Genomic DNA, 26,821 nt, shown 5'->3' with positions numbered 1-26,821 from the left:
TGGAAGTCCAGAGATGTTTAAAACCAACAATCTTGATCAAGACATTAAATAACTGATTAAATTCCATTTAGATCTTTGCTTAAGTGCTACTTCCTCAGTAAATTGAAATACACATGGTTTAAGCAGCAGGTTAACTGAAAATGTGGGACAGTTGTAACACACTAATCCAAGATAGTTCATGATGTTTTTGAACTACTAGATGTGAATGGCCTGATTTTCAGATTGCCATGCAGTAATAGCTGCAAGTTAAATCAGTGGGTGTTCACACCTCTGAAAGCCAGGCCATAAGAGACATCCTCATTGAAGTTATGTTAGTAATATACTAATAATATATTAAAAGATATTATTAGTGTGGATCCACTAAAATAATATTATTATGAAGGGTCTGTACTACCTGAATAAGAACCATTATTTGTTGATTGAAATACAGAATAAAATTAATGCTGATGACTCAACTAATGACTTCATATTTAAACAGCAAGTTTCAAGCAAAGGATCCTCAGGCATTACGGAGACGGGAAGCATAAACACGCCATTACAATTTCAGGTAAGCAGAATGCAATTATCCAAATTGGATTCTGGCCAGAACAACGGGCACTACCCCCTCCTATTCTTGTTTTTAAAAAAGTTCCCCCGACAAAAGCGATGGCAGCTGTTACAAGAAAGGAATCCATCGGCTGCTCACACCACCCACCTACTTGATTTACACAGCTTCGGTTCCTGCCACAGACAGCCAGCCAAAAGGAAAACACTGGCCAGTCACCTACGTGTGGAAAGCTGCGTGATAATTTTCTCCTTCCTCTTGGAATTCTGCTGGAAAAATGCAACTTTCCTACACAAAGAGATGCTTTATGTTTTCCTGGAAGAAGTGGGTTCAGAGCTGCTTTGAGTGGGGTGAACCTGCTGGGAGGATTCACCCTGTCATTCAAGACATACTGAAACATGCAGGGGAAAAAAACCCTGTGCCTCCTCAGACATCCCTTACTCCCCCCCACCCTCGTGTATACATAGCGTTTTTAAGACGTGTGCTGCTACATCTCCACCATCTCCCTCTGCACTCAAAGTCACCAGCATCTTTCCTGAGGAAGGGATTTTGCAGATAGGGATGGTAAGTAGCTCTGTGCCCACTGAGGTTAGCATGGGGACCAGAGCTCACAGGAATGCTCCCTGTGCCGAGATGAGGCTGCACAACAGCGTTCTCCTCCAGCATCAGCGTCTTCCACCACTTTAATATCCCAAAATAAATATCCTCAAAAGACAAGTGTTCTGCCTATAGTTTCTCCTTAAATTACTGGGCATTACTTAGTCTCTCTGGGATTTAAGTATCATCTCAATCACAGAACAACCTCTAACGGCCGTTTAGGATTCACAAAAGCCCTATTTCAATGGAGCACTCAAGCCTGGCTCCAGATGAGGAAAAGCTGCAGGTCAGGAGAGCACTTACATCTTGGAAAAACGAATGGGTAGAACTTAGGCACATGTCTAAATCCCCCCTGAATAGAGAGGAGATTATTCACGCTTAAAACGCATATTTACATGCTTTACTGTTTTGGGGCCCAAGACTCACAGAAGAATTGCACTGGACCAGTACTGAACCCTGCCAAGAAAAACATTATCTCTGTCCCTTTCCCCCTTAAATGCCTCCAGAGCTGTTAGCAGACCAAGGCTATTCTAGAGCTAAAAAGGGAAATTTATTCAACAAGCACTATAGCAGGTGGCAGCTGCTAAACAATCTGCCACCAATCAGCAGTTTATGAAAGAGAGTAAAGAATCCAATAATAACTCGCAGTTGGGGAGGGAGACACCGAGCCTGCAGTTACTGAGGGAGGTTCATAATTAGACGGAGTCAACTCTTTGGCAAAATTATTTCTCCTAAAATCTGCTTAACTGGTAAAGTTGGCACTCCCCCGCTCCTGCAGGCGGGACACCCACAGCTGAGCCCGCTGCGATGGAAGCCGTAGGTTAGAGCTGGGAGGCTCCTTGGGAGGGCCGAGTTGGTGAAAAATGAGGCTAGTGGAAAACCCAAATAATCTCCTTTGCATTCTTTTACCCATTTGCTTGTGTTCTTTTGCCTGTTTCCTTCTCCTGGAGAAAGTCTATACTTATGCAAGAGCCTTGAATTTTTAGGGCATTCAGCCCTTTCTCAGACTAAAGTATGTAGATGAGTCAATGCCACAGTCTTGTCCGAAATCTTGGTGGTGCCCATCTGGTGAGGTGAGGCTCAAGCTCAAAGTACGGTGAAGGCGGTGTGCCAGGGCACCTGAGTCCATCGGCAGGTTTCTGTACCTATTCATCTAGAGTGAACTGAGTTTGCCACGGTTACTTCAAGTTCAAAATCCCACCAGTATGAAAATCAGGCAAAATAGATCTGAGTTCAACTTCTGCGAGGGACTAAGAAAACTCCATCTCGCCTCATGGTAAATCTAATTTTTCCAGTTAGATTACAGCACCATCTACAGGCCTTTCCTGATTTAAAACTTGCATCAGACAGGTTGTTCCACTATCTGTATATAAATATTTTGTGGCTTCAGCGGCGTGTCTAGTGCGGTGACAGACTGCACAGTCCAGCAAAATGCCTTTAGACTGGGCTGAGAAAATAGTTTGGTAACAGATGACAGACAGGTTTGCTTCTTCACAAGAAGTGGCAAATTTGTGAATGCCTTTGGATTTTAATAGCTAGATTCTAAAACAGCGTTGGGGGGTCCATTGATTCAGTTATATTTTAAATATTCAACTAAAATTGCATTTCTGTTACGCAGTCCTGTTTAGCACAGTTGAACCAGAACTGCAAGAGAGAATAGTAAAAATGCAGAGATTAGATTTCAGCCAAAAACCAGAACAATAGGGTTTTACTGCTGTAGTATAGGCTTAAAATACTACTGTTCATGTTGGACCACATATGCAGAAGCAGTAAGAACAGTTGATCCACCAGGATTCATTCTACTTATCCTTAGCTGTTTGACACAGATATGAGAACTCTCTACAACACAAAACCCAGGTCATCTCTGTATGGAGACCATTATTTGCTAAATTTCTTGCCAGACCAAAAGAAACTTAATTGCTCCTATGCATTTAGAAGATCCCAGGATAAGCACTGGTTCACTGGGAAGAGGGCTGTGGTGAAGGAATCTACAGGACAGCACTTAATTGTATTAAAATAGCATCCCTGCATGCAAAATCTACCTGCTGTAATAAAGCGATTCTGGTTTCATCTGAAGCATCAAACCACAAACACGACGTAGGTTGGCCATTCCCGACACCAAACACAGTCACTCAAAAATCCAGAATCAAGCTCCAAACAAATAGTTAGATGGGATTCAAAAAATCCAGAGACTGAAAAAGAAAAAAATGGGAAAACTTTACCTGCCTCCTGATGTTTTGGCTCTTAGGAGGTGAAGGGTTATTTCAAGCTGTTCTCTGCAGCTAGGACAGAGATGGGCCCTTTTATTTTTTAAAGGAGAATTGAGATTCAAACAAACACATGATGAGAGAGCCTGGAGCTTTGAGACAGAGTATTAAATATCACAAGGCTCGTGATAATATCACAAGTGCTGGCAGCACTGTGTGAATCAACACACAAAGTCTACTGGAAATTGTCTTTATTTGAATCTCTGACATGAAAATAATTTAGCTCTACACAATATCTATGTAATGCAGGGACCACATACATAAATGCCTTTTAAATAAGACATTCTCCCTCTCATTCCACAGTGGAAAAAGGCTAAGTGGACAGGGGGATATGTATGTGTCACGGTTACCACCTGTGTGAGGATTTTGTTGTCTTAAATGGTGTTGTCTTAAACGCTAGACACCCTATGGAATTAAAAGCCACAAAGTTGCTGTCTTACTGATGTGTAACAGTACAGAGCGCACACCGACCGCTTCGGATTAATTGCACATACAAAAACAGATTTCTTTTTAAAAAGTCTGCATGCAGAGAAGAATCATTAATTTCACTTGAAGTGATTCCCAAACAGGATATGGAGCCTCTAACAGCCCTTTGGGTTGTGCCAATTGTTTTGTGCAGGTGTTTAATCCAAGTGCTCAACCGCACGTAGGGAACAGTCATTCTGCAAGCACCGGGTGGAGTGGGAGCTGCATGGTGGTGTCACATAGCTGCAAGGGGTTGATTCCTCAAAATCAGCAGAAGCCTTGGGAAGCTGCTAATTCTTGTAAACAAGAGCCTGGGTTTTATGGAGCAAAATGGAGCAGAAAACACTGAAGTACACGAGAACCAAATCCCTTCTGCGAAAGCCTCTTTTATTATACGAGTGAAGCACTAAAATCTGCCATAAACAAGCTGATTGCTCATTTCAGCCTCTCTCTGTGTCTGCAGCCAGGAAAAGCAGCAGCAGCCGCAGCCTGAGTTGAGCTGCTGGGATAGGAAACATCTCCTGAAGGTCAACGCTACTCGTATTTTTAGGCTTCGTTAGAACTTCCTCATTCACACGGACTTGAAAACAATATATACATATTTAGGATAAAAGCTGAGCTGCGATTGTTGTATGTACAATACATCCCAGCCTTTGCTCTGCTTTGTAATGCAGCGGTTTGGGACGCCAGAGCTGGCTGGCTCTGAGGTGAAGGCAGGGGAGAGGCCCCAGGGCATCGCAAAGGGCTCTTGAACCTACTGCATCTCACCGTGAGGAGTTTAACAAAGAAAGAGGCTCCCTTAAAAGCCAGAATGGCATCGCTGAAACACGTTGTGTGCCCACCTCTGACTTCCAGGAAAGCAGAACCAGGGTGAGTCAGTGGCAGTGTCTCGGGAGGAGGAAGAGGAGGAGGCAGGAAGGCTGCACCCCACAGCCTTCCACAATCAGAATATGCTTCCAAAGGAACAGTGACTGCAGAGCTCTGTGTGGGGCTGTCTGCGGGGCCTGAGGCACAATCTCAGACCTCTCCTGACTTTTCATCCCAATGTTTTTATACAAGGCCACCTGCTCAAGGTAACTCAAGCAAGTCCCCAGAGTGGCTCCCATGGGACGGATCTGAAATTAACTCCAGGCAGTGCCAGTGTGGTAGCTTCTAGAGACATGTAATCAGGACCTCAAGAAAAAAAAAAAAAGTGGAAAACTATTAAATGGGTGTAAAGGCTATAGATGATACTGTTGATCAAAACCCAAGAGGTCAGCCCCAAAAAATGGGATGCAGTTTCAGAAGAATCTTCACTCCAGCCGTCCTTGATCCAGTTAGCAGTAGCTTTCCCTTGAGCCTATTCAAAAATCTGTGTTGTATTAAATATTGACAGGCAAAATAAATGAAGTTACTAGAGCAGTTGAAGCACAGAAACTAACATGTGGCGGCTCGCATGTGACTCGTGACCACAGAGAAACCCAATTATTGCTTCCCAGCCTACCTTCGGAATGCCACGCCAGCCGGCACCGGGGGTGGCAGCAGCCCTCCCCAGCCTGCAGCAATACCACTGACCCTTTCTACAACGCACGAACTGGAAAACGACTTATTCCACCAAATGGAAAGGTTGGCGCCATGGGCAGAGGCCATGGCCGGAGGGGAGGGCACAAGCTCCGCCTGGGTTTCACCAATGAAATGTAGCTGGCATAAAGCAAGTGCGTTCACTAATGAATTACTCCAAGATAATTAACAGTCTGAGGGAGACGCTTGCAACAGCTTAATGCTTACTGTCAAGGGAAGCTAGTACCAAGCTCAGCACTGCCTCGCCAACCCACAAAAGGAAACAAGACAAAAACAGAGGGGAGGGAAACATCAAGGAAGAAAATAGAGCATCTGTGAGCTGTTAATTACAAAGGTGCACATGTTGGAGTAACAAGGATGTTAATAGAGTTTTATTAGGAGACAAGAGAACCATTTTCGGTAGCTTTGTAAAAGAGCCAGAGCCCAGCGGTCCCAACACTGGGCTGGTGCAAACGGCGTTTTGCTAAAGCCCAGGCGGACCCAACGCCGGCACTCAGCACTTTCTGCATCGCACAGCTGGTAAAACCGCCTGCACCGTGCACAGGCAGCCACAGGGGCCCGTGGCTTTTCACACATACGGTGGTCGCACGCTTGGTCTTTGACATAGATTTGCATCTTTCAAGCCATAAAGAGTGTTTGTTTTCCAGCCCAAGTACTGGCTGTAAGTGTGAAACTCAGCCTGCGGAGGTGCTGGGAGTCATAGCCCCATGCCCATAAAGAGCATACACAGCCTCTGCGGGGAAGACGCCCACGGGAGATTAGTATCTTACCCACGTATAACAGGGATAAATAAACGGTGAAGAATCTGATATCAATCTTACTCTACTCCTCTACTCTTTTTTCTTTCTTTTTTTTTTTTTTTTTTTTTTTTTTTTACCACGCTCAAGGCAACATAATTCAAACGCTTCTGTGCAGTCATTATGCACAGAGCCAAGTTGAGCTCCCACTTATTAGGGAATATTTAGCACCCTTACTCTGAAGCTCTCAGATCAATGGAGTCCACATTGTTAATCTCACGTTGCTCTTGCTAACAATGTGGTTACTGTAATGTTGGCCCTGATCCTCAAAGGAAAGAGGATATTAGAGCAGAAACCTCTGGTAATGAAATCTTGTGTAATGAAAGAGTGTTTACAGTGAAACGTTCACACGTTGCCATCAAATCAGAGCCTCGCAATGCGATTTCCGAAAGCCTCTGTAATTATACAAGCGCCACAAAGTGGGGCTGGGTGGCGGGCAGGTTATTTAACATTTATTGCTACTACATCACGCACAGTAAGTATGCAAGCAAAAAGGGTGTGAGGGATAGCAGTATTTCACAAAATGCACACAGCACAATTAAGAATCACAGGCTCGGAACATTTATAAGTGCTTTCAGTGTATGTTACTCCTTATTAAAAATGAATTGCACGCAGCTCAAGAGAAAGTCTTATACCTGTAGATGCCAATAAACCGTAAGGGAGAAATCTTTCCAGCTGATGGTAAGAGAGTGAAACAGCCAGATTAATGAAGAGGGAGCATGGGAAAAAAAAAAATAAGCATGGTACGGAGAAAGCCCATGTGCTATGGACGTGCTGCCCCTGTGGAACGAGGTGTTTTAGCCTACCTCATACCTGGTGACAGGAGAAGCAAAGCAATCTTATTGTCACCAGTGGTATCAAAGGTCTGGAGTCCTCACAGTACTGCGTGAACAGAGGTTCTGCATCTGCAAATCCTCTGCACATGATGATCCCACAGCAGGAAAAAAAGTTATCTATCTGTATTAAGAAGGGTTGCAGGATTAAGCCCTCAAGATAGGAGTTCAAACAAAGGAGGGCAGAGTGGCCTGCATGCACAGGTGCTTCCACTTGTATTGACAAATGCCATTAAGATATTTGCTTTTGGTTTGTCCTCTGAGTTAAAGCTAAGCGTGACTAAAACCAGCTTCACCTTTTGCACATCTAACACCCATTGTGACACCCAGCAGTTCACTCTGCTACAAAAATAGTAAAACTTTGTATTTGAACGTCCTTTTAGGAGGTTCTCAGCAATATCAGTAGCTTTCAGACAGGTGCACCCATATTACCATCAACCAGCTGATCATCCACCTGTAACAGTATCTCGCATCAGTTACTTTCACCTGAACAAGAAGATCCACAGAAAGACGCCCGTGTTTGGCTTTTGGTCATCAACTGATTTTCAGAGGTGGTGCGGGGGATAGTAAGTCAGCTACTAAGCAAGCCAGAAAGTGAAACAACTCCTCTGCATCCACCAGCATACCAGAAACACGCCTGTCAGCTCAGCCAGCTTCTGCCAAGATCACCTTCCATCAAGCTGCCTCTTTCAGGATAGCGCAGGTACAGCCTGCGAATCCAGTATATTCAACAGTAGAGCCTGGATTCGGCATTGAAAATCGGAGTTCATTTGATCTAGGCACTGTACAGATACATCAGAGACAGGTCCTAACATGGGGTATTCAATGTCGGAGCAAATAAGGCAAATAAAAGCTGGGAGGGAAAGAGGCAGCGCAACTCCCCCATGATCACAGAAAAAAGGAAGAATCAGGAACAGCAGTGCTGTAGCCTGCCCTGTCTGCTGTGCTGTTGAAGGACCTTTTATTTTCTGTTCATTACTTGTTAATTATTTCTGAATGCTGGAGAAAGCAAAAAGCTAAAAGCAAACAAGCCCCCATAGAGTTAGAAAACATCCCTGCTGTAAGGCAGACTCAAATTGGTTGAGTTTGCAGCCAAAAAGAGTTCCCAGGAGAGGGAGCAGAGCTTGCTGTGACAAGAAAAGGGTCAGTTGGTTTCTGAAGCAACCAGTTGGCTGGTTTCTGAAGCCAGTGGACTTATGAACAGGGGAGGTAAAGCTTGAGACCGAAACTTAGAGAAAAAAATGCACCATGGAGGCTGCACACGTACGAGCAGGCTGCATCTTTCAGAGGACAGGAATGTGCGCTCCCAGCTGCCGTGGGCGAGCACGAGGTGACCGAGACAAAAATGCCCCGCAGTAAACTCAACTTTGGGGTAGGGCTGCCCCTGGCCCTGCACGCTCTGGCACAGCTTCACAGCTTTTTAAAATCAGGGCAGCTGGGTTACTCTAACCCCGTGTCTGTGTGAACTAACCAGCAGACTTAAATCCATGTCGGGTGCCACTGAAATCCCACTTCTATGTACTGAGGAGCAAGTGTCTGGTGCCCACCACTTTGGTGGGCAGCATTCAAGGCGATTTGAAGACTGTATGAAGTGTGGGCACGTACATATAATCAAAGCCACTCTGGCTCGACATAGATGCTGTAGACGCTTACCCAATTTTCACAATATACTCACCTCAGACACCAAACTCCAGAAGGCATCTTCCATTTTGAGGTTTTATATCACGTCAAGTCACAGGTCAATAAAAATTTAAAAATAAGGCAGCCATATAGAATTTTATAGCAAGGACACAAAAACGGTGATTTCTAAAAAAAGAATATTTTTTTTCTCTTCTGTAGCCTGAACTTGAGGGGCAATCACTTGTCTAGGAAGAAATACCCTTCAGTTCAAGCCTTCACAAAGATTTTAAAACCCTGATAAAGATAAAGGCCAAGGTTTAATTTTTCTATACTTGCAGTACCCGTGCCTATGCACAGATATTCTCTACGGTTTCACCCAGCATTTATCTTTTCCTTTTTTTCCCCCCTCAACAAAATTCTCAGGTAAATTTCCAACATATCTCCATAGCTATTTCATTATAAAGTTGTTTTTAAAAGGCATTTGTAGGAACTAATTAGCAAGTACAAGAGAACTGAGCAACAGTTTTCTTTGGCAGAGTTAACATCGGGTCAAGCAGCAGCACCCAACTTTACAGCCGTTTGCAGCATTTATTGCAACGGTGCGTAAATGAGTAATCATCGGAAACACTTTCCCCTCTTGACTGAGCTCTGTCTTTTCCACGGTGAATTCCATTCGTCCTGATGGGGACAGATAGCCACTCCTTATCCCTGTGACCCGTGGCCCCCTCAGCACAGCAGCAGAGGAGGGGTGCAGGCAGGCACCAACACCACCGACAGCAGGTCCTTGGGCAGGGAGGACTCTGATGGGGCAGGGGCAGGCAGCTGCCGGCTCCCCGACCACCATCTCTGCTCCTGGGGAGGGGTAGCCAGGAATTTTTTCACTGAGCAGCTGCATTAGCCTCACTGTGCTTGATAACCACCAATTGACGTAGCCCTCCAAAAGGGTGTCTAATCCTTTTTAAAGCCCATTTAAACTCTTGGTCCTCACCCAGGTTAAAAAAAAAATAATCCACAATTCAATTAGGAACTGTACAAACAAGAAGTTTCTTTTATTTCCTGCCTGAAAAGTTCACAGGTCACTCAAAAGAAGCCACAGCGCTGCTGTGCACTTTCATCTCCCCTTGGCTTCAAACAGCTCCATCAGCTCTTAGCAACTATCAAAAAGTAGGCCCAATATAAACACATAACCTGAATTACACAAACATTTCCTTTCTCATTCATGTTTCTCAACTCTGCAGAAACATTGACTTTTATAATGACGTTTTAGACACATCGGGAAAGTGTGTAACCCATTACATAGCCATGAATATAACTATGAAATTACACTGGGTTCCTGATCTTCTGAAGAATTTGCAGGGATATGAATGTCCTGGCTTGCAAAATCAATTTACATATTCAACTTAAATGTTTATCAGTCAAAACTTTTTAATTTCCAGTTCAAGTCATTATCATGAGCGCTGCTCTGATCTGCCTGCAACAGGTCTAGCTCAAGTAACACAAATAAGAGAAAAAGCTAAAAAGGAAATCAGAAAGTGAAGCCGCTGTGATGAGAAGGTCAAAATATCGTTTAAATTTGAAACAGAGGCAGTGGCGTTTATGCCAATATATAGTCTATATTACTCATTGCTTTTCCCCAGCTGGGTATCTGTGCCAAGCATTACAGCCTGCTGGGTTTCAGCTATGCTTGTGTTGGACGTTGCTCCACAGATATACAGAGGCACAACGGAGGGGGTCATATACATTGTGCTCCAATACCATTCATTTGGTTGCAGAGCCATAACAGCTGCTATGTCACCACTAATCCTCTCTTTTCTGGTCAGCTTTTTTTATGTTATGGCTGAGACCGTACTTATTTCTTTTTAGTGACTTGGTAAGGTAGATAATACTTCACACAGGTCTCTCGCTCGCACGCATGCAGGCAGAGAAGAAGCGTGCTTTGAAAACGCCACCGCGGTTTCACAGAGCGCAGATGACTGACGTGCAATTCATGGCCACTGTAAGGCACAGGCAATCAAAGCGGTGATGGAGAGCTTTCACTAGGTAAAACATGGCCCAAATAAAATTCAGAAAGGTTTAACATACTCACTGCAGATGACGAGGATCTTGAATAATTGCTCCAGGGAGTGTGTGTAGTGTACAACCATTTCAGTGTACTAAATCAGAGCGGTGATTTGGTTTGAATTAATGTCTCCCTACCACCATTCCTGCATTGATCATGCTGCCAGACCCAAGATAAACTGTCTATCAACAGCCTCAAGGAGCCAGGGAGAGACTGGTAGCTGCTGGCCACCAGTGGGGTAGGAGGTTTCCCTCTCCGCAGCAATGCCCTGGTAGGAACGAGAACGTGAAGAGTGGTAAGCAGGTTGCTTGCAGGAAACATGCAATTAATCTGTCTACCTCTAAACATGCACAGTGCAGAACTGCAATTAATTTACAGGTCAGTCTCTTATCTCCAGATCCCCTCTAGTTCCCTCTGCAATGCTTTCTAACGGGTCTTGGTGGTTCAGCTGCATAGGAAGTCTCACTAGGATGAGAAACTGGCACCAAGAACTAACCTCACTATTAGAATAATGCATTTTGTGTTCATGTTGGTACTTCTTTTACATGGAAAAAGCACTAGATTAAATAAAAACACACGGTAGAATTAATTCTCGTGCCTGCCTTAATTTTAATTTGTTGAACAAAAATTATGAACGTGATCTGTGGATGGAGATTCAAACAAAGAAATAGAATGGTTAGAAATAAGGTCTGAAGTCCATCAATAATTTGATTCAGCTTGTAATTGTGGTCACTAATGGCTGCAGTAATATGCCTGGTTTTAAACAGTTTCTGGTCTGGTTTAGAAAACTAGAAAATCATTGGAATCAACCTGCTGGATTTAGTATTAAGACACAACATTTTGGAGGGGAATTCATGTGAGTTCTGTTGCTTTCCATGGATCAGCTCTGATGTAGGGCACAAAAGACACTGGTCTTTAGTATAATATTATCCAGTCATAATTTTTACTGTTTATTTGTAAACCTTGAGCAGAAAGCGAGAGTCTTGAATTTGTTCCATCAGGCATCTGATAAATGTCTCACAAACCCATAATTTCCCTCCATTTGTCCTACCCATTACCTTCTGCCCTACAGTTCTGTTTGAGGGGTTCTTTTTTTTTTTGGGTGGGGGTGTGCAATGGATTTTTTTTTTTTTTTAAGGTACAGTTGCACCTGCTGCAAATTCAGTATGCCTGTAGAGGGAGGCTAATCTAAATCCTCTTCACTTGTCATTTTCCTAGGTGACAGTCACGTTTCTTGCAAAGCAAGATGTATTTTCAGTTCAAAGGATCCAATACCATTTACAGCATTTGCAAAGGTGCTCAGTGTTGATCTGGCAGCATTTCCTTTAAAAATGAACTTTCACATGCCATCAGTGTGGAGAGGGGAAACTAACACCAAGCACATTTGGATCCACCCTTAGCACACTAAGGGGAAAATTACTTCTTTAAGGATCATCCTTCTATTTTCTTTGATACCTTCTTTACCCACTCTTATTCTTCTACTTATCTGTGGTCATCACATGGGTCTCATATCTTCAGAAATGGGTCTCATATCTTCAGAAATGGGTCTCTTCTCAGTTCTAGCCACTGTTATTTGACCTAGTGCAAAATCCAAGTGATTTACATTTGTTTCCTTCCCTTCACCACACTTTTTCCCCTCAATGAGCTTCACAAAGTAACTTTCCTAGCCTTGCCATATAAAGCATATCCCCTCTGAAGGCACATTGGTGACTTTCATCAGAGCACACTTCCCCATGTATTTTGTGATCTCAGCTCTTAAAATCTCCAGGAACTTGCCTGCAACTGAAGTCAAATTTACTAGCTTATTATTTCCTATTACTGTAGTGCTTCTTTCATAGACTAAGATAACGTTAGTTTCCTTTGTGTCCATTTGCACACCTCTGCGTCCATGCAGAACCATTAAATATTGTAATTCATTCAGTATTTTCCTACAGTGACAAAACCCAGCGTGCTCCTATCCCTCCTGCTTGCCAAAGACAAGCCAGCAACCAACTCACCTGAGATCACAGATGCTAAAATTTACAGACGCAATTTCCCAAAATAACACAGGTCTCTCATTGGTTTTCTCAGGATTCTGTTTGAACTAAGTAATAGCTTTTTTAAAACATACACTCTACATTTTATGAATTTCCACTAATGGGAAATCCACACTACAACCTATATGAATTTGATTTGAATTTGGCTAACTTCAGTCTTGTCTTGCAGACTGTGAGCAAGTCAGCCCTGAACTTGCTTTCAGCATAGCTAACCAGACGCTTGCACACGTGGCTCGTTTATGAACCTATTTACCTTGTTACAGCCTTTTTGGGTGGCAGACCTCGGCAGGGGACAGGCGCTCCATTGCAGCAGGGTCTGGCAGGGGGACAATGCCACCAGCCTGCTCCTACCCTGCCTTCCACGATGCAAGCATTGCTTCAGGAGCTGATGTTACAACAGGGTATTCGTCACTGTTCCTGAGGCTTTGCAGGCAATCTGAGCCAACAGAAAGTGAATAGAAAATCCATTAACTCAACAACCAAACCTTCTTTCTGGGTTTTTCTTTTAACCTTCCACTCCAGGTTTGCACAGCCTAGTAAAACTTTCATTCTGAGCAGCCAGAAGTTACCTTTTCAATACAAGCAAGCTTCAGCAACTGTGAATCCCAATATTGTGATGTTATTAGTAATTTCTGTTGACTATTACCCTGATCCCCTCCTTGGTCTGGTCAATGTAATATTCTACCATTTATACAAATGGATGCAGCTTCAGAGTCCCTATCACACAACACTAGTCCAGCATCACCGTACCCCCACTTGTGTGGCAGTCCTGTTTAAATCGGTGGCGTACAGTTCCAAAGCTCAGGAATAGATAAATATATATTGGCATTTTCACCCAAAGTTTATACAAATCTTCAAGGTCTGTATAATTAGGTTTAAAACATCCTACGTTATATGCCAAGACTTTTTCGGATTTCTAGGGTCCTATTTCTGCCAGACCTAAAGTTCAGAAATGCTCAACAATGTTAAGGAGCACATATGCCAACTCACACATATAATTGTAAGCTACGCCTTGTAGTTAAAAGTGTTTATTTAGAAGTTGAGGAGGGGGTGGGAGGGACCAGGGGCAAGGAAGGCAAGTTTTCTTTATGCAGTAGTGAGGATGTCATAACTGCTGAGTAAGAAGAAACCTTTTCTACAACAGTTATTTGCAAAGGGGGGTCTGACATGTTTCCGCTCCCCATGGCAGAGGAAGAGTGCAGGGACCCGTCTCTGGCCAGCCAGATGTTCAGAGGTAAAGCCCAGTGAAAGGGGAGACTGGACAAGGGGTAATTTACAAAGTTCCGTCTTTAAAACACACTTTTCAGGAGGGTGAGGGAAGTGCAAAGTAGCTGTCAGTACCTAACCTGTCCTCTCCCACTCTATGAGGCACAGGGAAATGAATCACGCTGATGAATTTTTCACTTTTCCTATAATCAGATTTTTCACAGGCGGGCCAGCCTATGAAGGCTGTCTGGCAATCTCTGCCCCAAGCATTTCTTTGGAGTCAATCTTATGCTAAAGCGGCAAGTAACTTCATTAGCCATGAGGAGGAGTTAGGTGGCCTTGCAAATGCCACTTGCCAGGAGATCATAGAATCACAGAATTGTCTAGGTTACAAGGGACCTTTCAGATCATTTAGTCCCCCCCTGTGAGGACAGAGACGCGTGGCATGTCGAGGGCTGCCAGCAGCTCCATGGTGCCTTCGCACAGTCTGGGAGGCAGGTACGGGCATCCCCGATCCGCAGGATCTGGCTGAGCAACCATAATTTGGCAGAGCTTAAACCATGAAACGTTTCCAAACTCCAAACCTGGCCTGCCGGTCCTGAGTCCATCTGGAAACTCTGGGGCTTTCCCAGGAAAAAAAAAAAAAAAAAAAAAAAAAAAAAAAAAAAAAGGAGCAGCTGAAATTAAGCAAAACCTTCATGGACTAAACCACAGGCAACGTCTCAATCCCTCCCTGCTTATGTTAACCCCAGCAAATCTAGGCGATACTCTCCACATCCAGGAGAGGATGAAGCAATATTAAATTAACCATTAGCTTCAATTTATGACAAATCCTTTATTGAACTTTAATAGTTTATGCAAAGAGAGAGATGTTTGCATGTGGGCTTTCTGTGCACGCACCTTTTGGGTTTTTTTAATTAGAGGCTGTTTTTTGCTAAGCCACATGCCTAGTAGGAAGCCTGGCTTTTACCCATCTTTCTCCTAAAACGCAACCAACGTTAACAGGCCTCCTGCAATCAACCGCAATGGGTCTGATCCTTAAAAACACCATTTGAGAAAGCAGGTGTCTTCCGTCGAGCCTCACGCTCCGCAGATGGGCGAGACGATTAAATACCATAGGAAGTGCCGTCTCGCGGTGCAGAAACCATACCAACAGATTGGTAATGGTGCTATTCTCACGAGAAAAGCGGGGTCATTATTAAATGGATGGAAACTGTTGTTTGGAAAAGGCGTTTGTACAAACGTAAACCCTTCTTTACTGCCATGTCAAATTTATCACAATGCAAAGAACTGTCAAGAGGAGGGTGCTGGGTCTTCCCCCACCACCACAAGGCCATTTAAAGCAGATCTGTTCATCACTGGTGTGTTAATCCAAAACTATACGTTCAAAAATTGATCAAAATACTCATCCTTCTCAAGCCCTTTGCACCCCTGGGGGAATCCCTTTCATTCTTCTGCAAGCTAAAGTTAGTTACTGACTGCATGAGGCACTGGGAGCAATGCCTATGTAGGGTACTTAACACCTTTCCTTATAAGAGAGAGGGAAAGACAGAAAGGGAAATCTTTCTTCCTGAATAAATTTGCATGCAGCTATTACTCGCAGTAGCCCTATGACATTTGGTTTGAAGAAAACTGCCTTTACTTTCTCTCATAAAATTTCACTTGTGCTTTGCTTGGCTAGCAGCTGAAAAGAGAAACCTTCTCTCTTCTCTGGCTTCCATTTTTCTGAAGAATAGCAGCTCTGCCAGAAAAGCATGTAAACAGACAAGCAAGCACCCCAATTTTTGCTGGAAATCCAAGAAGCTGCAGCAGCACTTGGAAAAGCAGTATGGAAACGGAGGCTGGCTCTGCTACCCAGCTACAAGGTCTGTGCTGCTTACACCCCGACAGCCAGGGACAGCAGAAGCACTCCCAGAAATATGGGAAAACAGAAAAAAGGACTGCCCTAATCTTCCTTCACTCCACTGAACATCACCTAGACCCAACACGTAACCTTTACAGTCCTATCCATCACTGGGATAACAGGATCTCCTTCTATCATTAATTTCTCAGTCCAAGCGGTAGTAGTCTCTGCTGAAATGCTTAAGAAGATGGATGAAAGTCCTATAGGTGACAGGAAAAAGGCAATTCATAGCATCATACAGTACTCAGCTTCACTTTTGTTTTTAAAGAAACCCCGAAAAGTCTGTTTCTAAATGAATGCTTTGGTTTTTAAAGCGATGCTCTGTTTTCAAAGCAATGTTTGCAGATGCAAGCTTATGAAATATCAGTTCCTCTGGAAATGCGTCCCCACTCCCACATGGGCACATATAAGGAACACAGTCTCGGACTAGCATTTCTCCACAGCAACCTGCCTCAGTCAACGTACAGATTGAAGGATGAAAATCAGAGCAGCAGCTAAATCCCTCTTTGACAAACGCTGGCTGTAAAATTAGCAAAGACATGTAATTCCCTCAATTAAAAAAAAAACCACCAAACTTAACAAAAACCAAAAAAAACCCAGCAGTTTACTACACAGGAAATTAATTTTAGTTAGTTGGTTATTTTTAAAAATATTTTCCCCCAAAAGAGACAAACAGGTAGAGACAGACTGACCTTGAAGGGTTACACCATTATCTTCTGTGATATCCAGCAGAAAAAAAAAACCCACAAATTATTTTATAGGCACCTGGCTCATTATGTCTTACAAATTAAATCCTCATTTATCTATATGCACCAAACAGTACCTATTCATCGCCTTCACTTAAAAACACATTGCCCTTCTTTCTAGCCTTGTTAATTTCCAGATGCTAATTAAATTTATACTCATAAATGTATCTGTTTAGCATGCATGACTAGATCATCCCTCAATATCCATTATCCATTGTACATTCCAACATGTTTACCTACTGCTTTTGTTTTGCTTTGTTTTGTTTGGATCCATTTCCATCAGTTTAAAGGAGGGAGCTTATGAATTTAAGTTTCCCATTTTGATGCTGGGTGGCTGGATTCTCAGGCTTAGTGCTTTTGTAAACACCTTTGTCTCAACCTACTGCCGAGGCAGAGGTATTTTCAGATTATAGCATCAGGCTATGGAAGAGCGGAAGGGGAAAAAAAACGCTCTGAAAAGCAGCATTTAGGCAGCATTTAAGACCCTTTATTGGACCTTTCGGTGAAGGCAGAGAATCTTTTTTCTCTCCTGCCCTGCCCCCGACAAAGCCTGGCCGAATGCTGTTTGCTAGAAACCCCACTCTGCTCAGCGCGACTGGCACAGCCCAAATGGAGCCTCATCAGGAAGGGACTGGGACTGCCATGAGGGGAAACCATGGCTGAGTTCTGGTCCTGCTCCTCTTGTGGGTCTGCAGGATCTGGCCAGGACAATGAGCCGGTCGGTGGCACTGCCAAACTCCTCTCTGGTCACCTAAACCATGCCTCTGAGAGGCGGGTAGGGGACTCTCCTTCTGTATCTGACCACGGCACAGAGCCTTGGAGATAAGTCTCAAAAGGAGAAAACCTGAAAGGTCCCTGGAGCCCTGCCCTGGCTCATCTCCCACACATTCGCCCTCCTCTGCCCAGACCTGTGGCACTGGGCAGCAGCAGCCCAGCCTTCAATGTCTGTCCCTCCAGCTATCTCCTGGATTTCCCCACCACCATGGGGCTCTTAGGGGAGGGACAACAAAAGGCAGGTATTTCCTCTTCTTTGTTCCCAAGCATGTACCAACTACCCAGTTCCTGGTTCTCTCCACAGCCTCCGCGTTTTGCCCTTTTTTGGCATCAACTAATACCATTAACTTTGGTTTACAACTTAATGACTGGGATTTGTTCTCATGAAGGACACTTGTCCCATGAAAAATCCTGAGATTTCAACAATACTTTTTAGCAGTGGAGAGCATTTTGAAAGAATCTGCAAGTTTTATTCTTCTTCCCTCCCCTTTACTAAAATCTCTAATTTTGTTATACTGAATTAAATTAGCCGGGGAGGGCGTCAACCCAGTTTGACATTTCACAGTGCAGGCTACGTATCGACATACTGCTACTACTATCTTAGTGAAATTAAACCTTAGGTCTGTCTTATACTCCTAAACATCTCACTGTGGGCTCTCCCTTCCCCCCTCCCACGCTCCGACCCTCAGCACGGCCGCAAAAACCCATGGCAATGACTTCCAGCACGGCTCTTTCCATTGGAGAGCTCTGTGTAGCATGGGAAACGCACCTGACTGCGGAGTCTAGGTTCAGAGCAGCAGTGGGGCACGATGCCCACAAATTTCCCCCAGCAGAGGTGATTGCAGCTGCTCATTGGGGCACAGGTGAATGCTGATTCGGTCCCAAAGCTACCCGATATGGTTGGCATCAAGCGTATTTTGAATTAGATCGGTTCAATGCAAAACAGAACCTAGCCTCCCGTTTCTCTACGAAAAATATCACTGTGCAAAGCCTGCGTTTTTCTGTTGAGAAAATATAAGTGAAAAATTCCCAATGAGGAACTGGTAGACTGGCAACTGTGATGCTTACTTAGGCAAAACCCCAAGTTGGTTTTAACTTACCCCAAATGCACATCCCTAAAACTACGAAAATATATCACTGTTCACAAACTTAATGAAAATTATTCCTTAAAAAACCCGCAGCTATTCCAAGGAGGATCACTGGACTGATTTATTTAGCTTTTAAGTGTTACACAAATGGCCTAATAGGAAGAAAAGAGCAAATACGGCTCTTGCCGCCAGGGCTGATTTTACTGTCAGTAAAGAGAGGAGACTCTCCCCCACTGTAAGAAATACCTGAGACTCTCAATGCTGCACAGTGCACGGGCAAACAATGCAGGCTCCCAGTTAGCTTACACGCCACCAAATCAAGGATTTGCTCCGGCACAGGATCCGCAATGATATTTCATTCACTCTAACACAGACAATCATTATCTGCATGTGGGTGCTGAGAGGACAAGGCAGGAGCGTGGAAATCAAGGTCAAGGAAGCAAGAAAAACTCCCTCATTTATCCCACGGAACAGTTATTCTATTCTGCAATAACTCGGGTTAACAAATAACGTAATAAAGATTGGCGTGCTGCCAGGATGACTGAATTGATTCCTACACCGCACAGCACAAATCTTTTGATCTCCCCATAAAGAATGGGAAATTATAGCCACAGTGGGTACCTCACAGGAAAAGCAAATAAAAATGAAATGAACATTTCTAGCAGTTTTGACCTTGCTTTGGGGAATACTGCTTTAAATTTGATTGCCCTGCCCACTTATTATTTCACAAGAAGACGCAAGCAAGTCACAAAGACAATTTTTAGTATTCTCTTTGATGAGGTAGAAAACTGGATAGTCTTCTCCCACCCATTTTCTTTTTTTCCTTTTTTTTTTTTTGTTTTGTTCATATACTCAACAGAAAAGATTTTATCCAGACTTTGATTTGATTTTCAGGATTTCTGGTGGGAAATTCTTACAGCAGATATTTTGCTTCCATTGGGGTTTATGGTGCTATTCTGTCTAATTATTTCTGGCATTTTGCCCATCAAATTGTGAGTTTCTTCAAAGGAACGAAATGACAGGAGGCCTCCTTTAGAGCAATCATGGACGGGGTTTGAATTTTGTTGTCTTGGAAACAAGCTAGTTCTTGTCATTGAATATATTCATAAAATAATGGTTGAAACATCACTGATAATAATGGGCTCTTTCCTTGTCAAAATTCATGTTCTGGGGACTTTGCTGCAAGAGGCTCTGTCAAAGAGTTTTTGCAGATGTAGAAGCTAATTTCAACACTTCTGCTTAAAACCCCCAGCTCAGGTGTCCCAACCCGCCGCGCCTGCGGCCAGCTCTGCCCACGGGAGGTGGCCGTCGGGGGTCGGGAAAGCCCCAGCATCCCTCCGCACCCCGAGGGGCGCCGGCGAGCCACGTCCCTGCGGCAGAGACACCGAGGCACGTATCCTCCCGTCCCCGGTCATCAGCACCAGATGGCTCCGCGTCGCGAGACTGGCACCCAGCGTGGATAACTTTGTCTGCATTGTGCCGATTAGGTAGAAAATATATTTTTCGCCCTGCCTGCTGACATAAATCTCAAGGTTCAGGGTATTTGCACTCTGTGCCAGGGGTCTTACCAGCTTCTCAGCAGGTGCTTCACTTTTCAAACAGATGGATATTGATTGATGAGTAAAACCCAGAGACGGGGATGAGGTTTTTCAGGAAGGCTATTCAAATTGGGAACCCGCTATCACTCTTTGAGCTTCTGTATCAATCAATCCGCCTTTGGTTTTGGTTTTTCATATATATTTAAAACAGAGAAAAAGAAAAAAAAACGACCCTGCATTGAGATGCTGCTGGTTTCTGAATCGTGTGAATTTGGCTGAGAGTTGACAAACTCCTACAGCTCCCTGAGACCCCTGATGCGTCTGTGTGGACACACACACGTGCGCACGCGTGTGGAACACACATATCTTGCAGGGGGTGGGGGTGGCTGGGTGAAGCTATAAAAAGCCACCAGTGGGGACAGGTCATAAAAAGCTTCCATTCTGCCAACTTTTCCATGAACCATTTGGCTGGATATAGTAAACCTGTGGGACACTTGAGAAAATTAAAACTCTAAATTATTACTAGTGAGACTAGCCATAATAGATCTGCTGTGAGAATCTTACTAGCAGTTTTACGATTTTTTTCTGTCCTTCTCAAATCACTACATAATGACACTCAATACTCAAATGTCTAACAAGGCCATTTAACATAGCCTGCAGAAGAGGATTCTCCTGTGAAATTTTACTACAGCCTCTTTAGCACAAAGCTTTCTCAGATTATTAGTAATTTGCATTAGGTCTATTTAATTTTGAAGAGTGCCAGTTCAGTGACCACATGCATATTAGAGCTTAGCAAGTGCATGTGTCTAAAAAGTTACCAAAAGGTCACAGGAATTCTACAAGGCATTTGGGATTTTCAAATTCTCTCCTCATTGCAGCAAGGAAAACCAGCGCGGACCCTTTCCCAAGGCCAGAGCCTCTCTCATCTGAGGCGTGATGAGTTGCAAGCATTAGCTGTGCGATGCGCACGTCCCCGCAGCTGAATCCTTTTCCGCTACATACAAGACTCTCTTGTCAAAACTTTCCCGTTTCACTGGGGAAAAAATAGCCCGATGACAGAGAATTCCTTCCGGGCAATCAGAAGGAATTCCTTGGAAGCACTGGTAAGAGCCACCTCTTTCCAAACAAGAAACACGTGGACCGCTGGTGTGACACAGTGCGCTGCCACTGAATTATGAGTCACTAGAGAAAATTCCATAGTACTTGAAGACGGTGCTGCCAGAAAAAGCAAAGGATAGCAGCAAATAAAAACAATATAAAGAAAGAAAGGTCAGATTTCTTTCCAGAAGGTATTCCTACCTTCTCCTTCCCAAACATCCAACATCATGCTTTGGGTGCTCCCAAAGCCTACAACAAGCTAACACCTGAAGGAACAGGCATGATAAACCCCGGGCACCACCCATATTTTTTTGAGATCCCAGCTGCTTGATAACTGTGTTTCAGCAGAAGGGCACCCAACGTTAAAGACATGCCTAGGTGGATGTAAAAACCAGTTTCAGAGCCATGTAGTCTCCCGACACAAAAACCAGATGATGAACTGCTTCTTCACATTGGTGAGATGGAAAAATGCCCTCCCTATGTCTGCTCTCCTCTGTACCAAGGGCAAGTAAACTGTTCATAGCGTCACCACTTTGGGAGCGTATGTTTGTGCCTTGACTATTTTACACACGTGCAATATTTCAGACTCCTATCACAGCCACCCAAGCACCAGAAAAAATATGATCGCCCTGGCTCAGGAAAGAAGGCTCTTGCCAACAAAATTAGCTCATCCTTGTGAGTCAGACACTCCAATCAAGAATGTCAGAGCCTCCTACAGTAGGCCTGAGAGGGAAAGGCAGCCTTACAAGGACAGAGCATTTCAGGCTGTCCCACATCAAGATTCAAAAGGGATCGGTGTTATCCGTCGTACCACTGCATTAGTCTGAACGCACACTGAAGCATGGGAAGGTGAGGAGCAGACGGGAGGGGGAAAACTCTTTGCAATCTGTTCTTCATAAGTCAATGATTATGAATCAGATATCTAATGAAGCAGTAATAGGAATGATGACTAAGTAAAGTAGCTAATAAAGCTAATTTATGTGAAGTTGAAATTTTTAGTACTGTGCATTAAAGCAAGCATGATGTCTCAGCATAGTCGGGGCAACGTTAGTGCTATATATACCAAGCGCTTGCAATGCTTCAAGATGATAATACAACTAGATATGCTGAGCTTCTGCATTTCTAATGAAAAGCTTTGTTCTTCGGCACAGACCAACCTACTGGCCTTTCCATGCCACCTGCACGCTTGCTGAGAAGCGCACCCTGCTCAGCGGTTCTGGGTGCCAGCGTATCTGTTCAGCCCCACCAGGAAAGAAAAGAAACAAACGAAGGGCCTAATAAGGCAGATGTTTTTCCTATCACTAGTGTCTCCATTTTCCTTTATTTTTTTCTTTCTTCCCCCCCCCCCCCTTTTTTTTTTAAACGTAAAACCGAACACAAACATCTGACTAACCTTGACTGGAACGAACCTGATACTCTGCAATGTGTATAGTGGGCAATAAACTACGGCACATATAGCTTCTCAACACTGCATTTCCATTTTAACTGCTCGGCTATGAGAGTATTTCACTCATACTGTAACTCAAATGATTACAGATTACTTTAATGCAATTTGCTCTTTTTTTGCTTTCATGGATTTTAGAAAATTAATAGACATGAGCAAGCTTGCCAGGAAGTCTGAAGGCAGAGACAAATGAAGGTCTTGGGAGCCCAAAACACAAGCTACTTAGCTACTCAAACTATACCCTTCTGAGAAAGGAAATATGTAGTGTGATATATTTGTTTGCTGTCACCGGCAGGAAGGCCTGCCAGGACGGCCTCACTGCGCTGGCACGTGGTCAAGTTCTCTCCCCGTACACAAAGTCAAAGCGAAGCCAGGGACACAAGGACACCCCGGGGCTCTCACTGAGAGCCAGGGAACACCGATCCTGGTGAAAATGTAACGGAGGTGAATCAAAAATGAACATTTGGGAGAAGCCTTCCCAGTTCAGCTTCCCAAGCCAAGAACTGGAATGCACCCATCAAGCCCTCGGTTCATCCCACCACGGAGACGAAGGGCTCGGCAGCGGGTGCACGGGGAGGCTGCATACTGGGACCCCAAAGAGCCACAGCGGCTGGCAGCTCTCAGCACTGGCACACGGAGGAGCATGTTCAAGAGCCCTGACCAGACAAAACAGCCCATTTCATCCCTAAAGTACACCTCACCTCACCTGAACACCATCACCTGCCCCAGAGGGACTGGTGTGCAAGACATAGGACACCCACGATGTGGGGAACGGCAAGCTATCTGCAACCCAATACCCTCACCACCCTCAAATGAGAGCCCAGACTTTAAAAGTTGATTTTTCGTACTGGCACCAAATAAGAGATGATACTTTATTAAGATGTAATTTGGGGGCAAGAACGATCAATCAAAGGCACTAGCCAAAGGGCTAATATTTCTGAACACAGGCATTTTATTGCTTATCCTTTCTCCTAACCATTCTCTCTCCCTCTCTGAGCCTCCGCCCATGAAATTGAAAGATTTCTAGTAGAAATGCCTTTGTTGTATCAGCTTTGGAAATATGGATTACAGTATTCTCTGAAAAACATTTATTACTCTGAACTGTGACTCGGACATTGTTGCATTTCTAGGGTTATAGATTTTCTTTCAGCTAAACTAAGGCTGTAAGTCACAGTGACAGTTGTAATGTGTGTAATACCACAGTACCAGATTCTATTACATACATATTTTTGCTAGAGGTTTACGATGTTAAAAATATTTCTTCTTTTCCCAATACCTTTCCCTACCTGTTGTGTAAATATATTGGAACCTATAACACTGAAGTCAATTTCCAGATGAAATGTGCATGGGAACAAGTAGTTTGTCCTTTTTCAAGAAAAAACAAAACAAAACAAAACAAACAAGGGGGGGGGCCCGGAAGGGAACACTGCATACAAACTAATTATATTCAAGCACAATATTGAATTGTAATAAAAGATGAATGAGAGAAAGTGTGTGTCATTGTGAGGAATGGGGAAGGTTACAGAAAGCTGAGACTAGGGAAGGATTTATCATGTGTGATGCTTCAGGCATTGTGTTGAAAGATCTGCAGACTTATTTGCAAGAGTGTTTTACGGGAAAAATAGAGCAGTCTACATAGGAAAGAATTACTATAGATTTTTATCTTTTATACAAGACAAAGATACAAAGATAAAACACTGTTTCTACTAAAAAAAAAAAAAAAAAAAAGAGAAAGAAATCTATGGAAGAAATCCCAGTTGCAATACAGAGGGGGAAACCTTTCAAACTGAGCTCCGAGGCCATCAACAGCATAAATTCAGGGAACAGACATTTGTTAAAATACAGCTGATCCATAATTTTTAATGTAAGCACAAAAGTGTGCTGGGTTTAAAAAAAAACCAAAAAACAACCACCACAACACAACAACTGTGACAACTAGAAAGCTTTCCAGTTTTGCTTGCAAAACCTCGGTGCACATACACATGCAAACAAACCTTTTGGCTGGTTGTTAGAATTCAGCTCTAGTACAGTCATAACACAGCTGTGGAAGCTGGAAAAATAATGGCATTCCGGGTGTATTAGTATGCAAACGGGCATGCCAACACTTCCACTTTGCTTCCAGAATTCCTCCAGCCTGCACATGGCGTCTTTCAAACCAAATAGGGCTGGAAATCAGGAGGGTCAAGTAGGGCTGACATCTCCTCTTCCGTTGTTCCTCCTTAGCGTAATGCCTAGCTGGGGCAGCGCGAGTCTGCTCCATTGCATCTCCAGGCAGAGGTGGGACCAAGACACTCCAGAGCCATTCCTAGCAAGTACAAACCTCCTGTCGGTGTTTAATGGCTATGGGAAGGCTCTCGTTGGGCTGGGGCTTGCACCAGACCCTCAGATCAGGCCGGGAGATGAAACTCCCTGCCAAGAAGCATGCTTTGCTCTTCCAGCGTACTTCCAACCACAGAGCTCAAAGCCCTCTAAAAACAGCCGTATCCGAATTAAGCTTCAGGACATATTTACCCAGCTCACAAGGGTATTCAGTTCTCTGTTTTACAAATGGAAAAACTGGGGCACCGAGAGGTTAAGTAAGTTGCCCAAGGTCATTGAGCTGAATCAATTTCAAAACTCGGATTAGACTGAAATTCACTCTGAGCGTCTGATCACAGAAACACAGACAGCGTTGACTTTTTTTTCCAAAAGAAGCTACTTATATGCTAAGCTATTTAAGGCTGAAAGGCAGAAGTAAAGAGCTTATTTGGGGAGCGAAGGGATTTGCTTTTAAGGAGTTTAAATTCGAGGAAGAAAGAAACAGGAAGCCACTGTACAGCATCCCCTTCAGAGCCGGAGCCTCCCCTTGGGTACCCGGCCAGTTAACCCAGTCCTGAACCCCGAGGGCTGCACAGCGTGTCCACACACCAAAGTCCAAACCATGGCACCCCAAACAGAGCCATCGGGGCAGGGAGGACCAGTTCCACTGCCGGGGCTCAGCATCCCCACGCATCCCAGCGAGGGGAGGAAGAGGACCACAACCTCCACCCTGGGCCTCCGGCTCCTGCACAGCGGCTTCCCCAACGGCACTGTGCAGGTCAGAGTGATGCCAGCAGCCTCCCAGCCCACACCAGTGAAGAGCCGGGATGGAGGACCTGCCCTCCTCATCCTCTCTGCCCACCCCTTCGCAGCCTGTGTGAATGGCATGGGGGCACTGACATTTCAGCTGCTTTCCAGGAACTCCATTGCATTCAGATTTCTCTGTGTGGCACTAAAAATAACACCAGGAGAGAAGGCTTACTAACCACAGAAACTCAATTAATGGGGCTGTCAAAACTCCCGCAGACTTCAGTGCCACCAGGATTTCAGACACAATCCCCATGACAACCTCAGCTTGACCCTTCCATACATATGAGCTATGACAATGTCTACACAGCTTTAAAAATATGTCCTTCTTTTAACCACAGGCACGTGCATCTGGGCCCATCCCCACAATGGATCACATGAAAGGGGACGTGGCACACCCTTCTGGGCTGCTGCACAGCCTTTTATCTCCTCTGCAGCCTTGGAGGATCCAAAGCTTCAGCTGGGACCACATGAGTTGCATGAACTATTAGGGGAGGAGAAGACAAGGGTCACTAGAACAGCAAATGCCCCCTATGTTCTGCTGCTAGTAAATTCATGTCTATTAATTGCAATAAATTATCAGGTTATACCGGCAAAGTGACACGCAAGAAGTTCTCAGAAAAATAGATAATGACAGGAAAAACAATCAGACTACAGGTTTTGTTTGCCATCCCCCCGGAGACTATGTAAATTAAAGCATTTTTTTCTTATGCAAAGAGCAGCACCATGTGAAAAACAGCATTTGAAAAACTGCTGATAGTCACATGGAGCATGAATACACATTACAATTACAAAGACCAACTTTTAACTGCCAGCAACAAAAGTGACTCCAACAGCAACCCCAGCAAATGCAGTGATGTCTCATGGCCTGGCAGGGACCAGCATCCCGTTGTACCGATTAGTCTGTGACCACCGAATGACATTCTTAATCTGAAGAGCACCTCGTCCAAAGATACCTTCAGAGAGCTACCTTCTTCTGCTAGAGGGGATTTGAAAAATAGTAGTCTGCGAATGAACACTTAAAGATGAGAGTTGGCTTGCTTTCTGCATCCTGGAAAACACGCAGGAACTTTTTGAAATTTTCAGTCTCTGAAGTGAGATTTCCCATATGTTTAATTTGTTCCAAGGCAAAACTCTTTTG

The sequence above is a fragment of the Chroicocephalus ridibundus genome, chromosome 4, assembly GCF_963924245.1.
Source record: "Chroicocephalus ridibundus chromosome 4, bChrRid1.1, whole genome shotgun sequence".
NCBI classification, from domain to species: domain Eukaryota; kingdom Metazoa; phylum Chordata; class Aves; order Charadriiformes; family Laridae; genus Chroicocephalus; species Chroicocephalus ridibundus.
This window is presented reverse-complemented; position numbering follows the sequence as displayed.